General features: G+C 47.8%; 1 protein-coding gene across 1 annotated transcript in view; it reads right to left on the bottom strand.

Moving 5' to 3' along the window:
• LOC115092410 (zinc finger X-chromosomal protein-like) overlaps positions 1 to 19,282 on the bottom strand; it is a gene marked incomplete at its 5' end in the record, with an annotated part of 147,569 nt that overhangs the window by 71,586 nt on the left and 56,701 nt on the right. The window lies entirely within an intron of this gene.

Raw genomic sequence — 19,282 nt, 5'->3', positions numbered from 1 at the left:
TCTTGGTCTTACCTTTCACTCCTTAGTAAAAAAAAAAAAAAGAATCCTGTTATTAGCATCTGTAAAAATGACAAACTGTTCGTACTAAATCCTCCTTAAATAACATTTATGAAATAATGAACAGAACTAGCCCCAAAACTTATCATTAAGGCACTCTATCAATAAGTTTTCTTTCCTAAGAATGAACTCCATTTATCCCTACCCACTGCAAATAATAGCTCATAAACAGTTATTTGCCAGGTATTTATTTATTTATTTGACAGCTTTTCTATACCGTTGTTTAGAAGTACCATCACAGCGGTTTACAAATCGAGCAATAAAGAATATAAAATACAAATTTTCTAATTAAAAATTAATAATAAAAATACTAAAATATCAAATAAGTGCTTAAATTAATGCAGTATTAATATAAAAGGTACTAAATATATACCTCATGTTCTATGTGACCTTTCTGTTAACCGTTATGGTTAGTGCAGTTAGTATAGCTGTGTTTAAAAAGGATTGGATAAGTTCTTGGAGAAGTCCATTACCTGCTATTAAGTTCACTCAGGGGTAGATTTTAAAAAATAGCGCGATCGCATACTTTTGTTCGCGCATCAGGCGCAAACAAAAGTACGCTGGATTTTATAAGATACGCGCGTATCTTATAAAATCCGGGATCGACGCACGCAAGGCAGCCGATTACTATACATTTGCATGGATACCTTACTTGAAAGGTTGCTCCAAGAGAAAGTCAGGAAACCTTTTCTCCTCTCTTGTGTGGCTTTGGCCAGGTCGGGAAAAATTTGGACAAACTGACCCATGAAATTTACCCCCATTTACTGGAAATAATTACGCATGACCAATCCAAGATATTGTTCACAGATAAAAGATACTAGCAGTGTTGTTCTTTCAATAATCTCTATAGTAAAAGGATTCCAGGAATTCAGTTAGATTTTCCAAATCAAAAGGGTGCTGTGCCTCATTCTCTCGTGTGTGAAAAATGAAGAAAATATACTTTATTAAGTAGAGGAATGTTTTCTGAAGGAATATGCAGTATCTCAGTCAAGTATTTCCTAAGAGTATTGCGTGGCTGTTCACCAACTAATCTTGGAAAGTTCAGAAGCCTCAAATTCAAACTTTCCTGTTCCACGAATTCCACTTTCCTGTTCAAAATCAAATAATCCTGAATTAATGTTGCTTGTAGGTTTTGAACTGATTTCACTTAGTCCTCCAAATTTTGAATCCTGTGAGTATGATCAATCAATTGGGAGTTATGTTCCATGGACAGAGTGTCCATTTTAGAAGAAAGCTGCCTAATCTGAAGGGAATATTCTTGGGAGACAGGGCCCAGCTGAGCCACAAGTTCCCACAGAGAGTCTAGGATTACCATGGCCGGCGTGGGGAGAGATGTTGAAAAAACATGCTCAGGTATCAAAGTTGAAGCCATTGATGTTTGTTCATTTAAAGTAGAAATCAAAGTGGATTCACCTCCACTAAGAGGAACTACATGAGCGGTAGCAGTGTTATCAAAGCAACTCACTTTCCCTGCCGTCGTTGTCAGCGTTCCAGTCATCCCTTCCACGACTTCTCCCTCTACCACAGCCTTTGGGTGTTCCATTCCCGTGGCTATGAGTGTCAAATTCGGAGGGAAAAGGGTGGAGTGTGCCAGTGGTAGTCTTAACTCTGGGGGGCTTAAAGATATTTCCCCAGGCGATACAGAGGCTTCTCTTCCTGTTGTGTCCGTCGGTCTTCGACGGCTTTGCCCTGCCTACCTCTCTCTACTTGCGGCTCCTCCCGCTCACCTTGGATTGATGGCCGCCGCAGCGTCTGCTTGCCAACCTCTCCGGCGATCCCGGATCAGCTTTGGTGCTACCTCCCGCCATTCTCCTTCAAGGTACCTCTAGGGCGCGCGCGCGCGCACGCCGCCCTCATCTTTATTTCCACTTTGGCGTGAACCTCAGGGGCGTCCCCCTGTTCTGACGTCACGACTCCAGGGTATAACTGCCTACTGCATTTGCTAGCTCGTTGAGTAAGCAACGGAATTGGTAAGGATGGGATTCGCTCTCCGTTTCTAAGCTACTCTGCCACTCCAGCTCTCACTGGAACTCTTACTACCCTTCAGGGTCACTAACGGGGTACCCGCTCCTCGGGGGCCTCTTTGCTTCTTTCAGGTGATATCAGGAAACTGGTACTCGCTCCTCGAGGGCCCATGTTCCCTGTGTCGCTGCCTGCAACCTCTACCTTCTACTTGGAAGAACTAACTACAGTCACCATCAGTGAGTACAGAAAACATCTCTCTCTACAGTACTGCTTCACCGGAAACAGGTACTCGCTCCTTGAGGGCCTGCCCTCTGCTTCGGTGCCAGACCTCTCGTCTAGTGGAATCTCAGCTATTGCTAGTGAGTACAACGCTATGGAGTCTCTCTGTTCTAAGGGATCAGGTACTCACTCCTCAAGGGCCTGCTCTCCCTGTCTCGGAGCTCTCCTATTCTACTTGGGACTTTGAATGCTAATTCTATTGTGTGCTCATAACTCTCAGTCTCTTTCCACTATAGCACTGCCTACAGAGGAACCGCTATTCCAGAGTTCTGTGAGAGATGCGCCCAGCCGAGCTCTTCAACCACTACTCACAACTGCCATCTCTGGTGGTTCCATATACTGTTTAATAAAAGATTCAAATCTGTGTTTGTCTGTCTGGAGTTTAGCCTGACACTGTGGTCCCTCATGGGACTGTCCCCCGTGGGCATGGTCAGCTGCCACAGTGTCCAAGGATCCACCCAAACACCAATAACCATAACAGAATGCTAACTCCATGGATCCGGCTCAGCTCAACGCCTTGCAGGTCATTCCAGGCCTGGCCCGGCGCGCTGCTGAACAAGATGCTTTGGAGAAATTAACTACTGCGTTTCATCAGCTGCACGCACAGAAGAATCAAGATTCTATACCTAGTAATGAAGGTCAGTTACCTGAAGTAACTATAAAGACTATTGTGCCTCTTGCTGCTCCAGTACATTTCTCTGGAGAGATTCACAGAACAAGAGGCTTCTTAAACCAGTGTTGTATGCATTTTGCATTGCAACCTATTCAATTCCCCACAGCCTATGCCAAGACTACTTATATTCTATCCTACCTGGATGGAAGGGCTCTGACTTGGGCTTCCGCGCTGTGGGAACGAAAAGACCCTATACTTCAGGATATTGACGGATTTATGGACTTGTTTAAATCCGTTTTTGATGATCCTGCCTGATATACTGTTGCTGGTTCTACATTGGGGACCTGAAGCAAGGCAACCGACCCCTGGCTGATTTCGCTATAGAGTTCAAGATTCTTGCGACTGAATTACATTGGGACCCTAGATGCCAGAAAACTCTCTTCTTCAAAGGTTTGGATTCCCGCTTGAAGGACGAGCTGGCTGCTCGTGAAACACCTGACTTGCTGGATGAGCTAGTGGCCTTGGCTACTAGAATTGATCACCGGCTTCGTGATAAGGTGCTAGAGCTCAAGCCTTGTAAAGGACCTGTTCAGAAGGAAGTTCGTGCTAAGCCTGCACTCAGGATGGCTCCATTGACTCCCATTGCCAGTGGGGAAGAACCGATGCAACTTGGTCGCAGTCACCTGACATCCAAAGAGAGAAGACTTCAGAAGAGGAATGGATTGTGCATGTACTGTGGACAAGCTGGTCATGCAGTTCAAACATGCCCGATATGTCCGGGAAACGAACGGGCCTAAGTCCTGCGAGAGGACTCTTCTTAGGCCTCACTACGCCCTCTCCTCCACTCTCTCTCCCTGTCTCTCTGATCTGCGGACCGGTGGAGTTTCAGACTCTTGCCCTTGTGGACTCAGGGGCAGGAGGTAATTTTATTCTTCAACGTTTAGTGGAACACTTGAGGATTCCCCTCACCACCATGAAGACTCCAATACTCTAATCATCTATACACGGGGAGCCTTTACCGGGTGCTGTTACCTGTTGTATCGAACCGTTATCCCTCCACACTGGCGCTCTCCATACCGAACTGATTTCCTTCTTTGTGTTGGAGAAGGCCATGCACCCTATCGTTCTGGGATTACCCTGGTTGCAGTTGCATATGCCACAATTCAATTGGGCCACGTTGGAACTCTCCCGTTGGGGCCCAGAATGCCATGGCAAATGCCTAAAGGAGGTTACTCCTATTCTCTGTATGCCTACCACTCCAGTGATGCCAGGACCGCCTCCTCAGTATGCATCATTTCATGATGTGTTCTCCAAAGAAGCTGCTGACATCCTTCCGCCACATACAACTTATGACTGTGCCATAAGACTGAAACCTAATGCTGAACCTCCTAAAGGACGTGTCTACCCCCTGTCTGTGGTGGAGAATAAAGCCATGTCGGAGTGTATTGAGGAGAATTTGCAAAAGGGTTTCATTAGACCATCTAAGTCTCCTGCGGGCACAGGGTTCTTCTTCGTGGGGAAGAAGGACGGTACACTGCGTCCTTGTATCGATTATCGAGGTCTGAACGATTAAAGACTGATATCCCTTACCTCTGATCTCGGAGCTGTTTGATCGTCTTCAAGGGGCCAAGATATTCTCAAAACTTGACCTGAAGGGAGCCTATAACTTGGTTCGCATTCGCGAACCAAGTTATAGGCTCCGAACGAGTGGAAAACAGCTTTCAACACTTGAGACGGCCATTTCGAATATTTGGTGATGCCTTTCAGCCTGTGCAATGCCCCCACTGTGTTTCAGAACATGATGATCGACATTCTGCGGGACCTTCTGTACAAATGTGTCGTTGCCTACCTAGATGACATCTTGATCTTTTCACAAGATATGCCTACTCATCTAGCAGATGTCAAACAAGTACTACTGAGACTTTGAGAACACCGTCTCTATGCCAAATTGTCGAAATGCGAGTTTCACAAAGAATCTGTGCCTTTTCTTGGCTACATCGGATCGAAACAAGGCTTCCAGATGGATCCCCAAAAATTAGAGAGTATCAAGAATTGCTCTCAACCTACCAGTCTGAAAGCCCTGAGACGATTTTTGGGGTTTACAAACTACTATAGAAGCTTTATAAAGAACTATTCTTCTTAACAGTGCCCTTAACTGCGATGACACGGAAAAGGGCTAACGCTTCAAAGTGGTCTGCAGAGGCCATTTCCGCGTTCGAGAAATTAAAGACTGCCTTTTCCACCGAGCCATGTCTGCGTCACCCGGACCCCAACAGACCCTTCATCGTGGAGGTTGACGCTTCAGATGTTGGAGTAGGGGCCGTGTTGAGCCAAACTGGAGATTCTAAAGCCTTACATTCCTGCTCCTTTTTCTCGCGGCGCTTTTCTCCTGCAGAGAAGAACTATGGGATCGGAGATAAAGAGCTCCTGGCTATTAAGATGGCATTCGAGGAATGGTGGCCTTGGCTCGAAGAAGCCACCATTCTCGGACCATTCTCGGACCATAAGAATCTAGAGTATCTCCATCATGCGCAACATCTTAATCACAGACAAGCCAGATGGTCCTTATTTTTTAATCGCTTTGACTTTGTGCTCAAATACCGTCCTGGAGACAAGAATACCAGAGCAGATGCCGTCTTGCTCTTTCCTCTCTGAGGATGTTCCTGAAGAACCACAGCATATCATCGACCCGAAGAAAATCATCTTGGTGGCTACCCATTCCGTGCCTGCCGGTAAAACAATTGTACCGAAGAATCTCAGAAGAAAACTATTACACTGGGCTCATAATTCCAAGCTGGCTGGCCATCCTGGTCAACGCCGTACCCTGCTGAAATGACAGAAGTACTATTGGTGGCCTACTATCAAGGAAGACACGTACTCCTATGTAGCGTCATGCTCCAACTGTGCCAAACATAAGCCTACTTCTGGTCAGCCTTGGGGATTGCTGCAACCGCTGCCAGTTCCGGAGGAGCCATGGACTCACATCACTACAGACTTTGTAGTTGATCTGCCTCCTTCTGGAAGAATGAATACTATCTGGATGACGGTTGACCATTTCAGTAAGATGGCCCATTTCGTGGCGCTGCCTGGCTTACCCTCAGCCTTGGAGCTTGCTAAGCTCTTCATTGTCCATATCTTTCGCCTACATGGCCTACCGAAGCACATTGTCTCGGATAGAGGATTGCAATTCACGGCAAAATTCTGGAAGGCTTTGTGCAAGCTATTTGACATCTCTCTGGATTATACATCTGCCTATCATCCCCAATCAAATGGCCAAACTGAGAGTATGAATAGGACCCTAAAACAGTTCATTCGTGCCTATGTGAGTTGCCGTCAGAATAACTGGGCCGAACTGTTGCCATGGCAGAATTCGCCATTAACTCACATCCAGCGTCATCCACTGTATCAACACCATTCGAAGTAGTTTATGGACGACTACCTTCACCACCACTTCCACTGACTCTCTCAGTGTCGTCCCCAGCAGCTCAATCCACTGCTGATGATATCCATCAATTATGGATTCAGACTAATGACATGCTAACCAAAGCGGATGAACGAGCAAAGAAATCATACAACGCTCATCATTCTAAAGCGCCTGTATTTCTACCTAGTGACAAAGTCTGGCTGTCAACTAAGCACTTGAGACTAAAGATACTTTCTACTCGATTTGCTCCATGCTAAGTTGGACCGTTTCCAATTCTCCGACGTCTTGGCAACATTACGTACAGTCTGAAGCTACCACCTGGATTGAAAATCCACAACGCATTCCACATTTCACTTTTGAAACCACTCATTCTCAGTAAGTTCTCACCCACGTCTCCAGAACCAACTTCTATTGCCATAGAAGAAGACCTTGAATATAAGGTTGAAGCTATTCTGGATGTAAGAAGACGTGGCAAAACTTGGGAATACCTTCTGTCTTGGGGAAGGTTACGGCCCCGAAGATAATTCTTGGGAGCCGATGGCAAATATCCTGGATAAAAATATGCTTCTTCAATTTCATCAGATGCATCCACACAAATCTAACCCTGGTAAAAGGGCTGGAGGCCATCCTTTGAAGGGGGGTACTGTTGCGTCCGTCGTTCTTCGATGGCTTCGCCCCGCCTACCTCTCTCTACTTGCGGCTCCTCCCGCTCACCTTGGACTGATGGCCACCGTGGCGTCTGCTTGCCGACCTCTCTGGCGTCCCCGGACCGGCTTTGGAGCTGCCTCCCGCCATTCTCCTTCAAGGTACCTCTAGGATGCGCGCGCGCACGCCACCCTCATCTTTATTTCCACGTTGGCACGAACCTCAGGGGCGTCCCCCTGTTCTGACATCACGACTGCAGGGTATATCTGCCTACTGCATTTGCTAGCTCGTTGAGTTAGCAACAGAATTCGTACGGATGGGATTCTCTCTCCGTTCCTAAGCTACTCTGCCACTCCAGCTCTCACTGGAATTCTTACTACCCTTCGGGGTCACTAACAGGGTACCCACTCCTCGGGGGCCTCTCTGCTTCTTTCAGGTGCTATCAGGAAACTGGTACTTGCTCCTCGAGGGCCCATGTTCCCTGTGTCACTGCCTGCAACCTCTACCTTCTACTTGGAAGAACTAACTACAATCACCATCAGTGAGTACAGAAAACATCTCTCTCTACAGTACTGCTCCGGTGCCAGACCTCTTGTCTAGTGGAATCTCTGCTACTGCTAGTGAGTACAACGCTACGGAGTCTCTCTGCTCTAAGGGATCAGATACTCTCTCCTCAAGGGCCTGCTCTCCCTGTCTCGGAGCTCTCCTATTCTATTTGGGACTCTGAATGCTAATTCTATTGTGTGCTCATAGCTCTCAGTCTCTTTCCACTACAGCACTGTCTACAGAGGATCCGCTGTTCCAACGTTCTGTGAGAGATGTGCCCAGCTGGGCTCTTCAACCACTACTCACTACTGCCACCTCTGGTGGTTCTATATACTGTTTAATAAAAGATTCAAATCTGTGTTTGTCAGTCCAGAGTTTAGCCTGACACTGTGGTCCCTCACGGGACTGCCCCCCGTGGGCATGGTCAGTTGCCACAGTGTCCAAGGATCCACCCACCCCAATAACCATAACACTTCCGACGCTGTCAGCAGGAACTGCATCCCCCAAAGAGTAGCTAGCAGGGAGCTCCTTGATGGTAAACTGACCTGGGGGAAGAGGGGATAATGAGGGAAACACCCATACTCTACCCTTCCTTTTCGGGGGCATATCGAAGACAAAACACTACGAAACGAGCAAAGCGGTAAAGCAGGCAGCTCAGGAGATGCTAGTTTCATGCCGCCCGTACAACAAGTTTAAAGAAAAACAGTATACATAGAAACATAGAAACGACGGCAGAAGAAGACCCAATGGCCCATCCAGTCTGCCCAGCAAGCCACACACTCTTTTCTTTCTCTTTTTCTCTCTCTCTCATACTTGTTACGCTTGGCTTCCAATACTCTCCAGTTCCATTTCCCCTCCACCCCACCCTCAATGCAGAGAGCAGCGCCGGAACTGCATCCAAGTGAACATCCAGCTCAATTATACAACTCAATAAAACCAATAACAATAAAACAACAATAACAAATCATACAAATTTAATACAAACTTTAAACTAAAATAGTTACTTAAAATTACCTACCCACTAGGCCAGAGAATTAAAATACTGCTTACAGATCTATCATGCAAAGAGCCATTTTATAGGACATTCTCTTATGCACTTGCTCCCAGAGTGGCAGCTTTAAATAACAGCATTTTGCACGGGGGCCTTCTTGCTCATTTCTCTATGTTGGTCTCTATTTCTGTTCTCTCTCTATTAAATTGCAATAAGATTCTGGCCAAATTTCCAGAGTCCAGGGCTGAACAGGTATTGCCATTTTTAGTTAATAGAGATCGAACTGCCATTATTAAAGGAAGACAAGAGGTGGATAAAGTAAAACACACTTTGAATTTAATACATAATGTTAGAAATTTAGGGGATGATGCTTTACTAATCTCTTTGGATGCGGAGAAAGCATTCAGCAAAGTTGAGTGGTCTTACCTGCATATGAATCAGACATTTTTAGGTCAATTTTAAAAGCGTTGCTCATGCAAAAATGGCCACAAACCGTGTGAGATAAGCGTGTGAGATAAGCGTGTATGTTAAAAGCTGCAAACTACGCACATATATACACGTGCTCAAGTAAAGGTATGCGCGTACAAAAGGGGCGTATTAGGGGCGTGAAAGGGACATGGTCTAGGTGTGACTATACGTACACGCATAATGACATATTTTAAAGCAGTCTTACGTATTGACGTGTACATTTACGCACACGAACTTGCTACCTGGGGCTTACGTGCACTGTGCCCGAGAGACTTTTGATTAACCTCTTATCATTTGCCAGGCCACCTTCTCTCAACAAGTGGAAGCAGGAACTGCTAGTTGGGGGTGTAGGACTTCCAATGCCAACTGTAACCCATTCGGGGTGGGATAAAGGGGGAGTAGCAGTCACATATTGAGGGGTTTGAGACATGAGGACACACTTTCATAGCAAAATGACTATAATCACTGTATGGGTATTCATGGCTTTAAGGCACAGGAGAAAGGGAGAGGAGAGGAGGAGGAGGTGTTGGTGGTAGTATCTCGCACACAGAGTCTATAGGACACAGACTCAGTTTTTAGATCTGTCAGAGGAGGAAGTCATGCATAGGTTCAGGTTTAATAAGGAAACCATATAGTACCTATGCCAGCAGTTACAGGGAGACCTACAATCCAACAACCAAAGGGGCCATCCCTTGCCAGCACATCTCAAGATTACCATTGCCCTAGCATTTTGCTACAGGCATCTTCCAAATTCTTCTGGGGTGTCGGCTGGCTTAAGCCAGTTTGCCACCTCCATGTGCATCGCTCAGGTGCTTGCCGCCTTGCTAAGGAGAACATGCCAGTATATATCCTTCCCTCAGAGCAGATGACACCAATAACAAATCATACAGGATTTCTATCTGGTGGCATACTTTCCCTCTGTCCTGGGGGCAATCGATTGCACATATATCCTGTAAGGGCACCAGGGGAGCTGAGGATGCCTACCACAACCGCAAAGAATTCCATTCCCTCAATATGCAGATGGTCTGTGATGCTAAGGGACTCATCCTGGACGTCGTTCCCAAATTTCCTGGATCCAGTCACGATGCTTACATCCTCTGCAGTCAGAAATTCATGACTGCTTCCAGGAAGGATACATCGTGGGGAGCTAGCTACTAGGTAATATACACAATCCATTGCTAACACCATACACAACCAGCCTCCTCAATGGTTGTCCCACATCTCTTCAAGGGCTTCATGTCCTGGAGGAGAGCTCCAACCTAGCCTAATCCCCTAATGTCCAGCCCAACCAGAAATCCTATATAACAGCTTTGCTATGGTTTCTCTCTTACAGGTGACAGAGGTTAAACCCTCAAAACCTAGCTCATGATCCCTGTGGCCACCCCACAGAGACAGCGGAGGTGCGATACAACAGGGACCAACAGATAACCAGAACAGCCATCAATAGAACCTTCGGCTTACTCAAAACATGCTTCTGCTGTCTGGACAGATCATGGAGTTACCTCCTCTACAACCCACATAAAACCTATCAGATCTTCCTAGCCTGCTGTATGCTACATAACTTGGTCAAAACCAGATGAATGCCTCCTCCAGAGGGACAAGATGAGAATACAGATGAAGAGGAAGAGGAGGAGGAAGAAGAGCTCAGTCAGGAATAATTGTAAGAGATACATTACCATAGTCAAAGATAGCTTTTAGAGGAAAGGAACACTCTGATACAAAGATATTTTTGTAAGTGACAGTGAATTTATTAATGTGTGAATTGCAAATTAATCAAGTGCTGTACAGATTAAATTTAATGGGTCTTTTGGGCATGCTTTAGAAAATAAAATAAGATATGCCATACTGGGTCAGACCAAGGGTCCAGCAAGCCTAGTATCCTGTGTCCAACAGTGGCCAATCCAAGTCACAAGTACCTGGCAAGAACCCAAACATTAAATAGATCCCAAGCTACTATTCCTTAATGATTAATAGCAGTTTATGGATTCTCCTCTAGGAACTTATCCAAACCTTTTTTAAACCCAGTTACACTAACTGCTGTAACCATATCCTCTGGCAAGGAATTCCAGAGCTTAACTATGTATTGAGTGAAAAAGAATATTCACTGATTTGTTTTAAAAGAGCTACTTGCTAACTTCATGGAGTGCCCCCTAGTCCATCTATTACCTAAGACAGTAAACCTGTTCAAGTCCTTTCATGATTTTGTAGACCTTTATTATATCTCCCCTCAGCTGTCTCTTTTCCAAGCTGAGCAGCCCTAATCTCTTTAGCCTTTCTTCATAGAGAAGCCATTTCATGTCCCTTATTTTGGTCGCCCTTCTCTTCACTTTCTCCAGTGCAACTATATCTTTTTTGAGATGCGGCAACCAGAACTGTACACATTATTCAAGAAGCAGTCTCACCAAGGAGCGATACAGAGGTATTATGATATCTGCCGTTTTATTTGCCATTCTGTTCCTAATAAATCATTCTGTTTACATTTTTGACCGCCACAGCACACTGAGCCCATGATTTCAATGTATTACCCACTATGACGCCTACATTTCTTTCCTGGGTGATAACTCCTAAGATGGAACCTGACATCATGTAACTACAGCAGTGGTTATTTTTCCCTTTTTTGGGCTATGGGGGGGGGGGGGGGTCAGGACACTGGGAAAGCTGTGTCTTGCACTCCTCCTTAGCGATGGTCCTTCAAAGGGTGCAGGTCCTGGCTCTTAATGCAGGTGGCTGCAGGAAGGTGTGGCTGGTTGGTTAGGATTGTTGGTGGTGCTGGTGGTGGCTGCCAAGGTAGGAATCTCATGAGCAACTCCATCCATACAGCAGACTGCTCAGCCATTTCCTGGCGCCGGCCCCTCAGTTCCTCCCTTAGTGCCTGTCCCTCTTCCTGAATCACCTCCTGCAGGCTGTGGAATTAAGGATGCAGTGCGGCCACCTCTTCAAAGATTTGAGCATTCAGCTCCATCAGGAGGCTCTCTCCTGGCCTAGCCTCCACCTGTGGGTGTTCTGCACCTTCCTCCTCTGTTGAGGTATCAAGGCTAGCTTGCTGCTCTTCCTCTACTGGCTCCTCCTGGATCACATCACCAGCTCTTGCTGTGGCTCATCATATGGTTGTAGCTGCTCTTCTCACATGGGTGGCCCTTTGTGTTGCTCATCCTCCTCCTCTCTCGAGATACTGAGCAGTTGCCATATGCGGCAACATGGCCTTTGCATGTCACTTGGCTCTGCCTGTGCCTGATCACGGCTCCCTACAACAGTAAACATGGTACATGTTGATGTTTCACATCATAAGTGTGTAAGTGTCTAAAGAATTTCTATGTTCACAATAAATTCCAGTCCTCAAATCCTCTATCTGCACCTCGTGAGACTCTTGAAAAGGGATATTTATTGGCTCTAGATCTGGTGCTCTGTAAGCTCATCTATTACATTTGTCATATGGTTGAATAGGAAAAATGTCAAAAAAGATTCCATTTAGTTGGGGCTGGAGGTGAGAGGACAGTAGACAGCACTAGGTCCTGTTAACATACAGATATCCCATGTATCAGTCTCCTATTAAAAAAGCATGCCATCTATTTGCAGACCATAGGTCCAACTATATTATCATTGCATATACCTATATTTTAGTGTAGTAACTGTGATAAAAAGGTTTAACACAAGGCAACAGACAAGACAGACACCCATAACCTACACTCCATACCCGATGCTCTGGAACCAAAGGGTGAATCATGCTCTTCTCTGTGGGCACTTATGGCCTACATCATGATAATAGAAGGACCTTGTACGACCACACTAACTATATGCCCTGTAGATACACTAGTACTAGGAATCTTATATACATTTCTCACCGTGCTGCTGGTCAGGTTGTGAGGTGTCCAGGTCCCCCACCCCACTCACAGCTGACTCCAAAATGGTGGGCAGCACCATCCGCTCCACCACTGTGAAAGTGACCTGTCCCCCCTTCTGATAGCAGTTGCGCCTGCTTTCTTTTGACCAGACATCACAGGTCTCTCCAGTTGTGGAACTCACCAACAGCTGTTTTTAAAAATAGCATTCATTTTACGCTGAAGCCACTTCCAGATCTATTCCTTCTGGTAGGAGCCCACAGTTTTAGCCCTCACACCATAGAGAACACTGGAGAAATTACTTACCCGATAATTTCGTTTTCCTTAGTATAGACAGATGGACTCAGGACCAATGGGTATAGTGTACTCCTGATAGCAGTTGGAGACGGATCAGATTTCAATCTGACGTCAGCCCCTGCAGGAAGTGCAGCTCTTCAGTATTCTCCTCGAAAAGCAATTGTGGATATATGTATGACTGAATAATTTGAATAACTTGATTAACTTTATAACTTGGTTAACTTGATTAATTTGAACTAGTTGAATTGGTTATAGCTGGAGACCGCCAGTGCCCTCAACTGAGAAATGTCGACATCCAGTAGGATGGGTGTCCTAGTTGAAGGAAAGCATGGCTTACCCATGAATCACTCGCTCTTGGGGATGTCACTCGAGGATTCCATGAATAACGGCAGCCGTGGGTGGGATGCTCAGTCCATCTGTCTACACTAAGGAAAACGAAATTATCAGGTAAGTAATTTCTCCATTTCCTAGCGTGTAGCAGATGGACTCAGGACCAATGGGATGTATAAAAGCTACTCCCGAACCGGGCAGGAGGCTGCCCCTGGCCCACTTAGTACTGCCCTTGCAAAAGCTGTGTCCTCTCGAGCCTGAACATCCAGGCGGTAAAACCTGGAGAAGGTGTGGATGGAGGACCATGTCGCCGCCCGACAGATCTCGGCGGGTGACAGCATCTTGGTTTCCGCCCAGGACACTGCCTGGGCTCTAGTGGAATGGGCCTTGACTTGTAAAGGCGGTGGCTTGCCTGCTTCTATGTAGGCCGCCCTGATGACTTCTTTGATCCAGTGGGCTATGGTTGCTTGTGAGGCCGCTTCCCCTTGCTTCTTTCCGCTGTGAAGGATGAACAGATGGTCCATCTTTCGTACGGATTCCGACCTTTCCAGGTATCGGACTAGGAGTCTGCCGACGTTGAGGTGGCGTAGACTGCGAGACTCTTCCGAATTCTTATGCTCATCTGGCGATGGTAGCAAGATGGTTTGGTTGAGATGGAAGTGACAAACCACTTTGGGGAGGAAGGACGGGACTGTGCGTAACTGGATGGTTCCTGGGGTGAGTCTGAGGAATGGCTCCAGGCAGGACAATGCTTATAGCTCGGAGATATGATGGGCTGAACAGACTGCCACCAGGAAGGCTGTCCTCAACGTTAATAGTCGGAGAGACAGGACGCGAAGAGGTCTGAAGGAGGCTCCTGCTAAGAAATCTAGGACCAGGTTGAGGTTCCAAAGAGGCACCGGCCACTTTAGGGGTGGTCGGATCTGCTTGACTCCTTTCAGAAAGCGTGAGACATCTGAGTGAGAGGCTATGCTTCCGCTCTCGCTCTTGATTCCGTAGCATGACAATGCGGCCACCTGTACCTTGATGGAGTTGAGAGACAATCCCTTCTGTAGTCCGTTCTGCAGGAATTCCAAAATCGCAGGAATTTTGACTGAGCGTGGAACGATGTCATGGTCCTCACACCAGGCTTCGAATACTCTCCAAATCCTTATGTATGTTAGGGATGTGGAGAACTTATGTGCTCGGAGCAGGGTGTCAATTACTGCCCCTAAGTATTCGCTCTTCCTCAGGCGAGTGCTCTCAATGGCCAGACCGAAAGAGAGAATCGAGCTGGATCCTCATGGAGGATCGGTCCTTGTCGGAGCAGGTCTCTGTGTGGAGGTAGCAGGAGGGGGCTCCCAGTCAGCAGCCTTCGCATGTCTGCGTACCACGGTCTTCTTGACCAGTCCAGGGCCACTAGAAGTACTGGTCCCCTGAGGTGTTCTATCTTGTGGATGATTGCGCCCAATAGGGGCCACGGTGGGAAGGCGTATAATAGAGTTTCCTGTGGCCAGGTCTGTACCAGGGTATCGATTCCCTGGGATTGGGGTTCCCGCCTGCAGCTAAAGAAGCTGGCACTTGAGCGTTGGACCGGTTTGCCAGGAGGTCCATGGTTGGTGTTCCCCAACGGTTTACTATCAATTGGAATGCTGTGGTCGACAACCTCCATTCTCCTGGGTCTAGACTTTCTCTGCTGAGGTAATCCGCAGCCACGTTGCCTTTCCCTGCGATGTGGACAGCCGAGATCTCTTGAAGGTTCGCTTCTGCCCATGACAATAGGGGGTCTATTTCCAGAGACAGCTGTTGGCTTCTGGCTCCTCCCTGACGGTTGATGTAGGCCACTGTTGTGGTGTTGTCCGACATTATTCTGACTGATTTGTCTCGGAGTCTGTGACCGAACCGTAGGCAGGCTAGTCTGACTGCCCGGGCTTCTAGGCAATTGATGTTCCATCCCGACTCTTCTTTGTTCCATTGCCCCTGGGCGGTTAGCTCCTGGCAGAGTGCTCCCCATCCTCGTAGGCTGGCGTCCGTGGTGAGCAGGATCCAGGTTGGTGAGGATAGTCTCACTCCCTGGCTCACATGGCCTTCTTGTAGCCACCATCGTAGTTGGGTCCGAACTTTGTCTGGGAGCTGAAGACGTACGGTGTAGTTCTGGGACAGCAGATTCCATCGTGATAGTAGTAAGCGCTGTAGGGGTCTCATGTGAGCTCTTGCCCATGGCACTACTTCCAGTGTGGATTCCATGAGGCCGAGGACTTGGAGGTAGTCCCATTCCGTGGGGCGAAGCTCGCTCAACAGGGTTCACAACTGGTTCATCAGTTTTGATCTCCTTGTCAGTGTCAGGATGATCTTGTCTTGTTTGGTGTCGAACCAGACTCCCAAGTATTCTAGAGATTGGGAGGGCTGCAGACAGCTCTTGTTTGTGTTGACCACCCACCCGAGGCTCTCCAGTAGAGTTTTGACTCTGTTGGTCGCCTGGTGGCTTTCCTCTGGGGATTTCGCCCTGATCAGCCAATCGTCTAGATAAGGGTGTATGAGGATTCCTTCCTTCCTCAGTGTTGCTGCCACTACCACCATCATCTTGGTGAACGTCAGGGGTGCTGTGGCTAACCTGAATGGTAGTGCCCGGAACTGGTATGACGGTCCAGGATTGTGAGGCATAGAAAACGCTGATGCTCTTGATGGATCGGAATGTGTAGGTAGGCTTCCGACAGATCCAGGAATGTGAGGAACTCTCCAGGTTGTATCGTCCTTATTACCGAGCGTAGGGTTTCCATGCGTAAGCAAGGAATCTTCAGGTGGCGGTTGACCGACTTGAGGTCCAGGATGGGCCTGAACGTTCCTTCTTTCTTGGGAATGATAAAATAGATGGAATAATGTCCAGTATTTATTTGTTGTGCGGGCACCCATGTTACAGCCTCTAAGGCTAGCAATCTGGTCAGTGCAGCTTCCACTGCCATCCTCTTGGAAGGGTCATGGCAGGGGGATTCCACAAACTTGTCTGGAGGGAGGTGGTGGAAATCCAGGTGATATCCCTCTTGAATGATGGCTAGGACCCATTTGTCCGAAGTTATCTCAACCCATCTTTGGTAGAAGAGGGTAAGTCTGCCCCCTATGGCTTCTTCCTTTGGACGGGTCGGCTGATTTTCATTGTGGGGTGCGGCTGGGGCCTGGGCCCGAGCTGGCTCCCCTTTTGTTGTGCTTGTTCTGAAAGGACTGGCTCCTGCCTGCGGGGCGAGCCGCTTGATATGTGCTTCTGTATGGTTTGAAGCGCTGTGATCATCTGCCCCTGGAAGTTAAGAACATAAGAACATAAGAAAATGCCATACTGGGTCAGACCAAGGGTCCATCAAGCCCAGCATCCTGTTTCCAACAGTGGCCAATCCAGGCCATAAGAACCTGGCAAGTACCCAAAAACTAAGTCTATTCCATGTAACCATTGCTAATGGCAGTGGCTATTCTCTAAGTGAACTTAATAGCAGGTAATGGACTTCTCCTCCAAGAACTTATCCAATCCTTTTTTAAACACAGCTATACTAACTGCACGAACCACATTCTCTGGCAACAAATTCCAGAGTTTAATTGTGCGTTGAGTAAAAAAGAACTTTCTCCGATTAGTTTTAAATGTGCCCCATGCTAACTTCATGGAGTGTCCCCTAGTCTTTCTACTATCCGAAAGAGTAAATAACCGATTCACATCTACCCGTTCTAGACCTCTCATGATTTTAAACACCTCTATCATATCCCCCCTCAGTCGTCTCTTCTCCAAGCTGAAAAGTCCTAACCTCTTTAGTCTTTCCTCATAGGGGAGTTGTTCCATTCCCCTTATCATTTTGGTAGCCCTTCTCTGTACCTTCTCCATCGCAATTATATCTTTTTTGAGATGCGGCGACCAGAATTGTACACAGTATTCAAGGTGCGGTCTCACCATGGAGCGATACAGAGGCATTATGACATTTTCCGTTTTATTCATCATTCCTTTTCTAATAATTCCCAACATTCTAATTCCCAACCAACAACCCTTCCCCCTTCTGGGGAAGGGTTGTTGGTTTCTCTTATTCCTGTCCTCCAGTAGCCGCGGCAGTGGGGATTCGCCCCATTTGTTGGCTAGTTTCTCTAGTTCGCTTTCGAACAGGAGAGTTCCCTTGAAGGGCATCCTTGTGAGTCTCATTTTGGAGGATGCGTCGGCCGACCAGCTTCAGAGCCAGAGTTGTCTTCTGGCTGCCATGGCTGAAGACACTCCTCTAGCTGCGGTGCGCACAAGATCAGAAGCGGCATCCGGGAGGAATGATACTGCTGGTTCCAGGGCTTTCCCAGGAGTGTTGTCTCTGGTCGGTGATAAGCAGGCACGTAACACCATAGCACAACAGGCTGCGATCTGTAGAGACATAGCGGAGACGTCAAAAGACTGTTTGAGGATGGATTCCAGACGTCTGTCTTGAGCGTCCTTGAGTGCTGCTCCTCCCTCCACTGGGATAGTAGTGCGCTTCGCAACCGCGCAAACCATGGCATCCACTTTCAGACATGCCAGGAGATCTTTGGCAGGTGGGTCCAGAGGGTACATGGCTGCCAGGGCACATCCCCTTTGAACATAGTCTCCGGGGCATCCCACTCCAGGTCAATTAGCTGCTGGACGTATTGTAATAGTGGGAAATGACAGAAGGTCTGACGGAGTCCCTCTAGTAGGGGATTTGTCTTAGGTTCCCCGAGGCACTTGTGCCCGGGAGAGCGAGCTCTTTCAAGCTTTGTGTGACCAGGTCTGGAAGCTCGTCCTTGGTGAAGAAGCGCCTCATGGTTTGGTGTGGCTCTGTCCCAGGAGGGAGTTCCCTTTCCTCCAGGGGTTCTGATTCCTCATCTGAGTTGTCCGTGTCCCCGAAGGTAGATCTTCTGGGCGTTGGAATCGCTTCCCTGGGCATAGAGCTTCCCGGGATGTTGAGGTCCTCTGGCAGAAATTGTGGCCGTATTATCGGAGGCCCGGGTTGCATGTGGACGAAGGTATGCAGGCCTTTGAAGAATTCCACCCAGGAGATAGATGCTGGGTCTAAATTAAGAGGCGCTGTGTCCCTGGGGAGCCCCGTTTGAGGGAGGGTCCCGCTGGGAGATGCTAGGTCCGGCGTACTGTTCGAGAAGCTGGAACCCGGTACCAGCTGAGGATGGCCATGGGCTGGATCCCCCAGGGCCTCCTCGCACTGTATACACAGGGCCGTGGCCTCCTCATGCTGTGCAGCTCTAATGTGGCATGCTGGGCAAAGGCTCTAAGCCTTGAGATTCTTTTCCGGTGGTGCCATGGATTGTGCACATAAAATGCAGTTATGTGCTCCGGTGCGTCAAAGTTGTATGTATAGGATTGATACGCGCTCAGGGAGATGTGCGAGCTGTTGTGCACACAGATCGAAGTTATGCACCCAGCACAGTAAGTGCATGGCTATGCGCGTCGTTTGTGTGCACGATACTTGGGTGCGTGACATTGTGCGCACAAGGTATTTGTGCGCACGGATCAGGGCGGCAGACAGGGCGGCAAACAGATCAAAATGGTGACGGACAATATGACGACCACGTACAATATGGCGATCACCTCGGAGGGTCTCCATGTGGGAGGACCCTCGGATCTGACCGGGGTCTAGCCTTGCTAGGGCAGATCAACCCGGTGGCACTGGTCCCGGCTGGCGACTTGTGCGACTCCTCGAGCTTTGGAGACCAGAGACTTTAAATAGATTTCTACCTTACCTTGTCTCGGCGCTTCCTGGTCTCGTTCCGGGCAGTCTCCGGCTGCGGGGGTAGAGGGAAAATACCTTTACCGCTAAGCTCAAAGTTGCACCCGCTGCCTCTCAGCCTCACCCGATGTC

The sequence above is a fragment of the Rhinatrema bivittatum genome, chromosome 5 (assembly GCF_901001135.1).
Source record: "Rhinatrema bivittatum chromosome 5, aRhiBiv1.1, whole genome shotgun sequence".
NCBI classification, from domain to species: Eukaryota; Metazoa; Chordata; class Amphibia; order Gymnophiona; family Rhinatrematidae; genus Rhinatrema; species Rhinatrema bivittatum.
Note: the sequence above shows the minus strand (reverse complement) of the source record. Positions and strands in the feature narration are given on the sequence as shown.